Source organism: Neophocaena asiaeorientalis, unplaced genomic scaffold, assembly GCF_003031525.2.
Source record: "Neophocaena asiaeorientalis asiaeorientalis breed wild unplaced genomic scaffold, Neophocaena_asiaeorientalis_V1.1 scaffold87, whole genome shotgun sequence".
NCBI classification, from domain to species: Eukaryota; Metazoa; Chordata; class Mammalia; order Artiodactyla; family Phocoenidae; genus Neophocaena; species Neophocaena asiaeorientalis.
The window spans coordinates 422,121-434,506 of NW_020175432.1; the positions used below are offsets into that span (position 1 = coordinate 422,121).

A 12,386-nucleotide genomic window follows, 5' to 3' on the forward strand; every position below is an offset into this window, starting at 1 on the left:
GATGTTTTATTTCTCATTCACTCAGAAGTCCAGGTGGGTAGTATTTTGAGGCTGCTACAGCAGATTCACACCCACCAAGAACTCAGTCTTCTGTTTCTTTGTCCTACCATCTTCAACACATTGTTCCCAGCACCCAGTCAAAGATGGTGCCCTGGCTCCAGTCAGATAGGAAGGAAAGAGAAGGGGAGGGCAAGCCTCTTTCTTTTTAGAATGAAACCTAGAATTTGTGCATATCTCCTTCCCTCATCTCCCAGTCACCAGAACTTGGTCTAGTCCCCCCAGGTGCAGGGGAGACAGGGAAATGGAGAGGCAGCCGTGTGTTCAGCTAAAACTTCTCTTACCGTGGTGGTACTAGCCACCTTGGCCTACATGAAACCATGCAGTGGGCAGGAGTGAGGCCCCAGGTCATGAAATGGGAGCTGGGTTCTGCCTCGTTTGCTGGCTGAGCCTTGAGCTGTGTGGAGCTGGCTTGTTAGAAGCCCAATGACCCTGAGACTGCATTGCTGGAGAGGCTACAGCCCTGTGAGTCACCCACATTGCATATCCAGCCCGGGGGTGGGGGGGGGTGGGGTCCTGGGACATCTGCTGCTCTGCTGACACCTACCTGAAACTGCATGGGACACCCCAAGTGACAACTGCCCAGCCAAACACTTCCTGAATTTATGACCCACAAATAGGGAGTAAAATAAAACAGTTGTTTTATGATGCCAAGTTTTGGGGTAGTTTGTTAAGGGACAGTGGTACCTGGTGGTCTTAGGTACTATGTTCTGTCACTGAAATGTAAGATTTTATGTAACCAGAAGGGAATGTTTAAACAAATATTTTGAGAATAAGAATTTTTTAACATTTACTCACCAATCCCTAGGGGTGAGGATATTGCTATCTAGGAGACTGGCTCTATTTTTTAGGTAGAAGTGGTCCTTGAATTAATAGATGTGAATATCTTTTATTTCCTCCCCAAGCTTTTTTTTTTTTCAAATTTATATTCAAAATATTCCCCAAGTTTTTATTATGAAAATTTTCAAGCCCATAGAGAAGTTGAAAGACTAGTACCAAGAAGACTCATATCCCTTCCATTGAGATGATATGACAATTAATATTTTGTAATATGGCAAATATATATAACTTTCTATACCATTTGACAGAAAGTTGCAGAATAAATCTTATTTTCACATAATTTTGGGGATATTATAAGTCGTGTATATTTGCATTGTATAACTCTTGTAAGATGTAGAAAAAGAAAAAGAAAACAAAGTTCATCCATAACCCTACTGCCCAGATTAACTGCCTTGAAACAAGTTTTTAATTTGGATTTGGTCTTCATTGGGCAGGGGCGCCCTCTGCTGACAGTAGTGTGAATTGTCAGGGAGTGGAATTTTCATTTACATAGTCTCTTGGGGACTTTGGTTGCATTGATTCCTCAGATTTATGAATAAATCAAGAAACCTGAGTTTCTGAAACTGTAGACCTGAGACCCATGGCCACCTACCTGGGGATTTCATCAAAGTCTTGGGCGAGGCCTCACCTGAAACAGCTAGTCTGACCTACCATTCCTCGTTCTATTGCTCTCTTTTATTGTCCGAAAGAGATGGACATCCAACCCCAATCCACACCCTGGCAGTTCTACATCCGGTTACACGGCACACACATGTGGTTCCAACACCCCTCTCCCCAAACTGAACTGTTTTTTCCTAGATTCTTTTTTCCCCCTTCCTTTGATTCATCCTCCTTATCCCCTTTTCTCCAACCACATCTTGTCTTCTTTATACTTCCCACCTTCTAGGGCCTCTGGTGTAAATTCACTTCACATTTGTTCTTTTTTCTACCAATTTCTGCCTTACTGAAAATTAGCAAATTCACGTATTCACATTTATACAACAAGGCCTCTACAAGATTTATAAAAAGAATATTCTCCTTCTCTCCCTTTCTATCCTTCCCTCCCTCCCTCCCCACAGGAAGTCGCACTTTCCCTGGAAGTAGCATTCTGCCTGTTGCTTCGGGAGTTCCAAATAGCCATGGCAGTGAGCTCACACTGAATTACCTTGTTGTCTTGGACCTGCTCTCATCTTACCTCCACTAGCAGGTGGGAAGCCTTCTTAAATACCTGACCTCTGCCACTGCTCACAATGTCGGACCCAGTCTTCAGTGGGTACCAGACAACTGCCCTGCCCCAGGCCACACAGAGTTCCTTGAGCTACAAACCCGTGGAAATAGACAAGCTCCACCTAGACAGGTCTCCGACCCCCATTCTTGTTTTTCAAAACACCCTCCTTCCTGGTTTACTCCGATGTTCAGCGAAGTCACATAGACAGGGAATACTTTTTTTTAAATTGAAGTATAGTTGATTTACAGTATTATGCTAGTTTTAGGTGTACAACATAGTTATTTGATATTTATGTAGGTTATACTCCATTTGAAGTTGTTATAAAATATTGGCTATAGTCTCCGTGCAACATATTATATTGTATCTTATTTATTTTATACCTTGTATTTTGTACCTCTTAATCCCCTACCCCATATTGCCTCTCCCTCTACCCCTTTTCCTACTGGTAACCACTAGTTTATTCTCTGTATTTGTGAGTCTGTTTCTGTTTTATTACATTCATTTGTTTTTAGATTCCACAGATACGTGAAAACATGTACTATTCGTCTTTCTCTGACTTATTTCACTCAGCATAAAAGTCTCCAGATCCATCCAAGTTGCTACAAATAGCAAAATGTCATTCTTTTTATGGCTGAGTATTATTCCATTTTATATCTATCTATACCTATGTCTATAACTAGGTATATAATTATATGTATAACTAGATATATAATTATGCATGTGTGTGTGTATATACCTAGATATATATATCACATCTTCTTTATTCATTCAACCATTGATGGACACTTAGGTTGCTTCCAAATCTTGGCAATTGTAAATAATGCTGCTATGAACATTGGAGTGCATGTATCTTTTTTTTTTTTTTTTTTTTTGCGGTATGCGGGCCTCTCACTGTTGTGGCCTCTCCCGTTGCGGAGCACAGGCTCCGGACGCGCAGGCCCGGCGGCCATGGCTCACGGGCCCAGCCGCTCCGCAGCACGTGGGATCCTCCCGGACCGGGGCACGAACCCGCGTCCCCTGCATCAGCAGGCGGACTCTCAACCACTGCGCCACCAGGGAAGCCCCATGTATCTTTTTGAATTATGGCTTTTGTTTTCTTCAGATATATACCCATGATGGAATAGCTGGATTTTTAGTTTTTTGAGGAACCTCCACACTGTTTTCCGTAGTGGCTGTGTTAATTTACATAACTGTCAACAGTGTATGAGGGTTCTCTTTTCTCCACATCCTGCCAACACTTGCTATTTTTGGTCTTTTGATGATAGCTGCTCTGACAGGTATTAAGTGACATCTCATTGTGCTTTCGATTTGCTATTCCCTGATAGTATGTTGAGCATCTTTTCGTGTGCCTGTTGGCCATCTGTATGTCTTCTTTGGAAAAATGTCTATTCAGGTATTCTGCCCACTTTTTTTTCACTTTGATCTCTCAGATTCCTTTTTTTAATTAAAAAAATTTGAAGTATAGTTGATTTACAATGTCGTGTTAGTTTCAGGTGTACAGCAAAGTGATTCAGTTATATATACACATATATCTATATACATATATATTATTTTTCAGATTCTTTTCCCTTATAGGTTATTACAAAATATTGAGTATAGTTCCTTGTGCTATACAGTAGGTCCTTGTTGGTTATCTATTTTACATATAGTAGTGTATATGTGTTAATCCCAACCTCCTAATTTATTCTTCTCTCCCTTTCCCCTTTGGTAACCATAACTTTGTTTTCTGTGTCTGTGAGTCTATTTCTGTTTTGTACATAAGTTCATTTATTTGATTCCACATATAAACAATATCACATGTTTGTCTGGCTTACTTCACTTAGTGTGATAATCTCTAGGTCCATCCACGTTGCTGCAAATGGCATTATATCATTCTTTTTATGGCTGAGTAATATTCCATTGTATATATATACCATATCTTCTCTCTTTTTTTTTCTAGAAGGACAATACCATTTATAACAGCTCCAAGAAAATAAATACTTAGCTATAAATCTAACAAAACTTATATAGGATCTGCATGCTGAAACTACAGAATGCTGATAAAAGAAACCAAAGATGTAAATAAGTGAAGAGATATATCATGTTCATGGATTAGTAGACTCACTACCATAAACATGTGAATTCTCCCCAAACTTATATAGATTTAATGTAATTTCAATCAAAATCCCAGCAGTGTTTTTGTATAGATAAGCAGATTCTAAAATTTATACAGAAAGGCAAAATTGATAGAAAAGCCAAAATAATTTTGAAAAGAATAAAGATGGAGAAATCACACTGCCAGATTTTTTTTTTTTTTTTGCAGCACACGGGCCTCTCACTGTTGCAGCCTCTCCTGCCACGGAGCACAGGCTCCAGAGGCGCAGGTTCAGCGGCCATGGCTCACGGGCCCAGCCACTCCGCGGCATGTGGGATCCTCCCGGACCGGGGAATGAACCCGTGTCCCCTGCATCGGCAGGCGGACCCTCAACCACTGCGCCACCAGGGAAGCCTCACTATCAGCTTTTTAAGACTTATACAAGCTACAGTAATCTTGGCCATGTGGTATTGGTAAAAGGAGAGACCCATAGATCAATGAAAGAGAATACAAAGTCTGGAAATAGACCCATACAAATATGGCTGATTGACTCTTGACAAAGATACAAAAGAAATTCAGTGAAAAAGAATAGTCTTTTAAACAAATGGCTCTAGAACAACTGGACATCCATCTATCTGCTCCCCAAAACAAAAAACAAACCTCACATTTAAAAAAAATTAACTCAAAACAGATCATAAGCCTAAATGTAACATATAAATCTAGAAAATATTTAGAAGAAAATATAGGAGAAAATCTTTGAGAACTGGGGCTAGACAAAGATTTCTTAGACAAGCCAAAAAAAGCACAATCCATAAAAGGAAAAAAAGTTGATAAATTGGATTTCATCAAAATTAAAGTTTTTGCTCTGTGAAAAATATGGTTAAGTGAATGAAAAGACAAGTTGCAGACTAGGAGAAAATACTGCAAAGTAAGTATCTGACAACAGATTTGTATCCATAATACATAGAGATTCTAAACACAACAGTAGGAAAACTAACAACTCAATTTAAAAATGAACAAATGAGGGACTTCCCTGGTGGTCCACTGGTTAAGACTCCGTGCTGCCACTGCAGGGGGCATGGGTTTGATACCTGGTCCCCTGGTTGGGGAACTAAAATCTCACATGCCATGTGACGTGGCAAAGAAACAAAAAAAAACCAGGGCTTCCCTGGTGGCGCAGTGGTTGAGAGTCCGCCTGCCGATGCAGGGGACACGGGTTCGTGCCCTGGTCCAGGAAGATCCCACATGCCGCGGAGCGGCTGGGCCCGTGAGCCATGGCCGCGGAGCCTGTGCTCCGCAACGGGAGGGGCCACAGCAGTGAGAGGCCCGCGTACCGCAAAAAAACAAAAAACAAAAATTCACAAGGCACATGAAGAAAGAGGGAATCATGGCCCAATAAAAAAGGAACAAAGAAAGAAAAAGAACAAATGAGTTGAACAAACACTTTGCCAGAGAAGATACACAGATGGCAAGTAAGCACATGAGCAGATGTTCACCATCACCAGCTATTAGGGGAATGCAAATTAACACCACGATGAGAATTCACTACGCGTCTATTAGAATGGCTAAAATAAGAAGCACTGACAATATCAAGTACTAGTGAAGATGCAGCGCAACCTGTAACTACCTTTTTGCTGAATAACAAATTTTTCTCAAACACACTCTAAAAATACACACTATATAAATATGTTTTTATAAGAGGTAATATTTTGACATTGACATTGTGGTTTCAGGCAAAGACACACTCACCAGTTGACTCAACACAACAGTTTCTCATCAGAGAACATATGGAACAAATTTAAATTTGCACCGTATTTGAATGAACGGTAAAATGATTTTCTTTGCATGGTGGAATCTTCTGGATTTCAGCCTGTTGTGTGCATTCACTCTTTACTCATTTTAAAAAGCTCTCTTATATTCAGCCTTGATTTTGTCCTAAAGCAGGGTCAGCAAACATTTTCTGTAAAGGTTCATAGTAAATATTCTCAGTTTTGCGAACCATAAGGCCTCTGTTGTAACTACTTAACTCTGCCCTCAGCAGAGCAGCCGGAGACAACAGGCATTCATTTCTACTGGGCGGGTTCCAATGAAACTTTACAAAAATGGACTGCCACTTGATTTGGCCCATAGGCCCAAATTCACCAGCCCCCATTCCAGGGGCTGGAGTAAGAGATGATGAAGCTGTGGCACGTTTAGAACATGGTTGGCAGCGATGGGGCAGGGCCAGCCTCCATGGACACTAAGCATCTAATTAGCAGCTGCCTGGATTTGTTGGAGAAACATCTCAACTACTTGCACGTACTGGTCCTGAGGGAGTTTCAAGAGATGTTCCCTTCCTAACCCAGATCTCCTGCTTCAGCAGCACGTCTACGTTCTTAAGTCCTTTCACCATCCGTGCAGCAAGGGTGGGTGGAGCCTGAAGCGTGGAGGGGCTGAGGGCCTCTCTTAAGTGGCAGAGCTGTGTCAAGAGCCCAATTCTCCTGACCTCAACTCCAGGTCTTACCACTGGAATGAGGCCCCCTTTACAGGCAGGGCGCTCCCCAGAAAAAGGCTAAAATTCAGCTGAATTCTAACAACCTAATTACAGAGTGCTGTCAGCAGACCAGGCAAGGCTGGGCCTGGGTCTTCCCCGAACACCCAGCAAGCTCGGCCTCCCAGCAGGCCCGAGCCGCCGTCCCCCTGTAGCCCACAGAGGACGTTTATATACACTTGACCGAACCCTCAGCGACAGGATACCAGGCAGGATGGCACCAGAGACACAGACGTATAGACACAGATGAAGGCTGAGACTGCCGAGCAGGCCCGAGGGCCTGGCTCAGCGCTTCTTCAGGCTGTAGGCCAGGCTGCCAGGGACCCTGGTGCCCTGCAGGGGCGGCGAGTTCCACTCGGCAGAGCTGGTGCACTTATGGTAGCGGGGCTTGCTCTTCTTGAAGATGTCCTCCAGGTCCAGTGGGAGAATGGTTCCGAAGAGCTGCAGGAGATTCCGGGGGTGGTAGTACTGCTGGATGATGGCCTGGCTAAGCTGGGTGCCTCTGGCCCAGTTGGGGATGGGCCTCGTCATCCGGGGAGTCATCGCCGTTCAGATCCATCCCGTAGTTATCTGGGTTGATCTTGGGGTGGGGGGTGCCCTGTGGAGTCATTTGATGCGAGGTACAAGCTGGAGACTGCACGTCCGCTGGCCACCGCGGCCTCCTTGGCTTTTCTCCTGCTCCTCCTGCAGCCGCTGCGCAGTCAGGCGCTGCTGTTCTTCCTTCTTTTTCTCCTCCAGCTCCCTCTGCAGCCGCTCCTTCTGTAGCCGCAGGGTCTTCTCCCTCTCCTGCAGCTCCCTCTGGGCCTGGAGCCTCTCCCGCTCCCGCCGCCGCTCCCGCTCCCGCCGCCGCTCCCACTCCTCCTCCTTCCTCTTCTACAGCAGCTTCTGGGGGCGCCTCTCCTCCTCCTCCTCCTCCTCCTCCTGCAGCAGCCACCTGAGCCTCCGCGCCTCCTCCTCCTGCTGCCTCTTGAGCGCCTCCACCTCCTCCATCTTCTTGGCCTTCTCCTCGGCCAGACGCTCCTCTTTGGCCTTCTCCGTCTTCTCGTCGATTTGAGCAAACTGCCGCTCGATCTGTTCCTTCTTCTCCTGCTTCATCCTTTCCACCCGTTCCCGAGCCTGCAGCGCCTTAGGGAGGCGCTCCTCACGCTTCAGCTTCACCTCCTCCAGCCGCCGCCGCTTGTCCTCCTCCACCTTCTGCCCGCGGAGCTGCTCGGCCTCTTCCTAACGCCGCAGGTTCTCCAGCCGCTGCAGCTCCTCCTTGGGGTCCACGCGCAGGGTAGCGTTGCGCTTTAATGAAGGATTTCATGATGCTGCTGTTGGGGGTCGAGGTTGGGGTCATGAGCAGCTCGTTCCTCTGCACGGTCTACAGGAGGGGCCGGAGGGGCCGCACCACCTTGCTAGCGGGACAGGGCGGGGAAGGGGTCTTGCTGCTGGGGGGCTGCAGCTCCTCACCCCCCAGCTGCTGCTCCTTGTCCAGCTCACTCACTGCCTGCTTGTAGCTGCACTTCCTCCTGACACTCGGAGGCGGCTCCTTGGGGCCATCTGCTTGGTCAGTCTCGGCCTCCTGCCGCGCTTCAGAGGGCGTTCCCTGGCCGCCGGCTGCAGGCTGCGAGCCGGGCATGCTAATCGCGATCTTGGTGGCACTGCGGAGCCGCAAGGCACTGCCATTGCTCTTGGGGGCCTCCGGCTCGGCCGTCTCCTCCGGCTCAGCTTCCTTGCTGGGCTCCTCCGCCTTGGGGCTCGCTTTCTGGGGCACCTCGACATGCAGGAGCCTCTCCAGGTAACTGTGGCAGATGAGGCGGGCGGAGGCGGCCGGCTCTTTGGTGGCCTTCCTGGAAATCCTTCTGCTTGATCTTCGGACGGTTCTCTCCTCTTTGGAAACCAGGGAGTAATTCTGGGCCAGCGAGACCTGGGGCTCCGGGGAGGACGGGGCGATCAGGCTGCGCCGCACCGACCCGCGGCCCACGTGGGAGCCCGTGGGCGTGGAGAAGTTATCCGGCAGGATGGGAGCCAGCACCCGCTCCCGCCACGGGGAGGCCGGAGAGCTGGGCGAGTCCTGCGGGCCTGGGGAGGTCGCGGCAATTCTGAGCTTGCAGGCGGACCTTTCTGCCCCGCCCCCTTGGCTCTTGGGGTCCTGGGGTGTAGTTATCAGGGAGCTCAAGGGGACAGACTCCAGTCTCCCGGCCTCTGGCTTCTGGGGTGTTGAGTCCTCCTCCGAGGTCAAGGTGATCTGGGAGGCCGAAGCCGTGGCCGGAGCCGGGGTGGGGAACGGAGCCTGGGCAGACTGCAGCTGGCTGAGCTGCTGCTTAGCGCTCCGGCGCGCGCTGATGCCAGTCTCCACCACGGGTACCAGCTGGCACTGGGCCAGGCTCTCCTTGGGCTTCTTGGTCAGCACCGTGGGAGACTCAGGGGTGGGCGAAGGAGCGGCTGCCGCGGAGGTCGCTGCAGCTGCGGCCGCAGCACGGGTCACCCGCCGCAGGACGGAGCCGTTCTCCCCCACCACTGTGGCCAGCTTGTCCTTGTTACGGAGGTGCCGGGAGCTCTGACGACTGCTCCGCGTCTTTCTGTGGGACAACGTTCTCCGGATGGGTCTCTGTTTTCATCCTGAACATAAGAAATCCGTCTCTTTTTCCGTCGGTTCTTCTGAGAAGGTGTTTTGGGCATCAGCTCGGGCTCTTTGCTGAATTCTCTGGTGAACGTGCGCTCGGCCTCCTCCTCGATCTCCTCCAGCCACACTATGTCCTTATTGTCCACGTTGTAGACAAGCCCCATGAGCTTCTGGTCACAGAGCTCCAGCAAGTGAATGGGCCCTAGGGCTGTCGTCCCCATGATGGCTCTGTTCGACTGCACCGTGTCTCCTAAGTGCTGCTCCGATACAAGTCCGGCGCCCTTCCCAGCACAGATCTCAGCCCGCCCGAGTTCCACTGCTCCCGGCCTCCAAAGCTCACGGCTGCAAGGAAGCAACCTACCATATCTTCTTTATCCATTCATCTGTCGATGGACATTTAGGTTGCTTCCTTGTCCGGGCTATTGTAAATAGTGCTACAATGAACGTTGGGGTGCATGTCTTTTGAATTATGGTTTCTCCAGATATATGCCTAGGAGTGGGATTGCTGGATCATAAGGTAGCTCTATTTTTAGTTTTTTAAAGGAACCTCCATACTGTTCTCCATAGTGGCTGTACGAATTTACATTTCCACCAACATGGTCGGAGGATTCCTTTTCCTCCACACACTCTCCAGCATTTATTATTTGTAGACCTTTTTTTTTTTTGCGGTACGCGGGCCTCTCACTGTTGTGGCCTCTCCCGTTGCGGAGCACAGGCTCCGGACGCGCAGGCTCAGCGGCCATGGCTCACGGGCCCAGCCGCTCCGCGGCATGTGGGATCTTCCCGAACCGGGGCACGAACCCGTGTCCCCTGCATCGGCAGGCGGACTCTCAACCACTGCGCCACGAGGGAAGCCCTGCCCATTTCTTGATTGGGTTGTTTGTTTCTTTGATACAGAATTGTATGAGCTTTTTGTATATTTTGGATACCAACCCCTTATTGGACATATCATTTGCAAATATTATCTCCCATTCAGTAGGTTGTCTTTTTGTTTTGTCTATGGTTTCCTTCACTGTACAAAAGTTTTTAAGTTTAATTTGGTCCCATTTATTTTTGCTTTTGTTTCCCTTGCCTGAGAAGACAGATCCCCCAAAATATTGCTAAGACTTATGTCATAGAGTGTACTGCCTATGTTTTCTTCTAGGAGTTTTATGGTTTCTGGTCTTACATTTTCAGGTCTTTAATCCATTTTGAGTTTTTTTTTTTATACAGTTTGAAAAAATGTTCTAATTTTATTCTTTTACATGTAGCTGTCCAGTTTTCCCAACACCACATATGGAAGAGACTCTCTTTTCCCCACTGTATATTTTTGCCTCCTTTGTCGTAGATTAATTAACCATAGGTGCATGGGTTAATTTCTGAGCTTTCTATTCTGATCCATTAATCTATGTGTCTCTCTTTGTGCCAGTACTCTTTTGACTACTATAGCTTTATGGTATAGTATAAAGTCAGGGAGCATGATCCCTCTAACTGTGTTCATTTTTCTCAAGATTGCTTTGGCTATTTGGGGTCTTCTGTAATTCCGTATAAATTTTAGGATTATTTGTTATAGTTCTGTGGAAAATGTTATGGGTATTTTGATAGGGATTGCCCTCAATTCTTAGATTGCTTTGAGGAGTATGGACATTTTAACAATATTAATTCTTTCAATTCATGAACAAGGGATATCTTTCCATTTCTTTGTATTATCTCCAGTTTCCTTCATCAGCATTTTATAGTTTTCAGAGTATAGACCTTTCACCTCCTTGGTTAAGTTTATTCTTTGGTATTTCATTCTTTTTGTGAATGGGATTGTTTCCTTGCTTCCTTTTTCTGATAGTTTATTATTAATGTATAGAAAAGCAATAGATTTATGTATATTAATCTTGTCTCCTGCAACTGTACTGAATTCATTTATTAGTTCTAATAATGTTTTGATGCAGACTTTAGGGTTTTCTATATAAAGTATCATGTAATCTATAAATAGTGACAGTTATACTTCTTTCCTTCCAATTTGTATGCCTTTTATTTCTTTCTTTCTTTCCTTTTTTTTTTTTTTTTTTTTTGGTCTGATTGCAACATTAAATAGAAATGGTGAGAATGGGCATCCTTGTCTTGTTCCTGATTTTAGAGGAAAAGCTTTAGCTTTTCACCATTGAATATGATATTATCTATAGGATTGTCATAAATGGCCTTTATTATGTTGAGATACATTCCCTCTATAGCAACTTTGTTGAGAGTTTTTATCATGAATGGATGTTGAATTTTGTCAGATACTTTTCCTACATCTATTGAGGCGATCATGTGATTCTTATCCTTTCTTTTGTTAATGTGGTGTACTGCGTTGATTGATTTGGGAATATTGAATAAATCCCATGTGATCATAGCATATGATTGAATTCACTTTGCTAATGTGTTGTTGAGGAATTTTGCATCTATAAACATCAGATGTATTGGCCTGTAATATTACTTTTTTTCATGTCTCTGTCTGGTTTTGGTATCAGGGTAATGATGACCTCACAGAATGAAGTTGGTATTTCATGGAAACAGAAATGACAAGAAAGCAGCATTAGCAATACTCATATAAGACAAAATAGACTTTAAAACAAAGTCGATAATGAAAGACAAAGAAGGGCATTATCTAATGATAATAGGATCAATACAAGAAGAGGATATTACACTCGTTAACATATAAACACCCAGTACAGGTCCACCTAGATATATAAAGCAAATACTAAGAGACGTAAAGGGAGAAATTGATGATAATATAATAATTGTAGGGGACTTTATCACCCCCACTGACATCAACAGACAGATCATCCAGACAGAAAATCAGTAAGGCTACAGTGGTCTTAAATGACACAATAGATCAGTTGGACTTAATTAATAGCCACAGGACTTTACATCAAAAACCAGCAGAATATACATTCTCTTCAAGTGTACATGGAAGCTTCTTCAGGATCGATCTCATGCTTAGTCACAAAAGAGGCCTCAACAGATTTAAGAGGATAGAAATTATATCAAGCGTTTTTTGTGACCCAAATGGTATGAAGCTAGAAATCAACTAGAGAAAGAAAAATGGGAAAAGAAC

At 45.5% G+C, this 12,386-nt stretch overlaps 1 pseudogene; it reads right to left on the reverse strand.

Annotated features, from left to right (window-relative positions):
• Positions 1-6,061: 6,061 nt before the first annotated feature.
• LOC112414862 (inner centromere protein pseudogene) lies at positions 6,062-9,537 on the reverse strand (annotated as a pseudogene).
• Between the last annotated feature and the right edge of the window lie 2,849 nt (positions 9,538-12,386).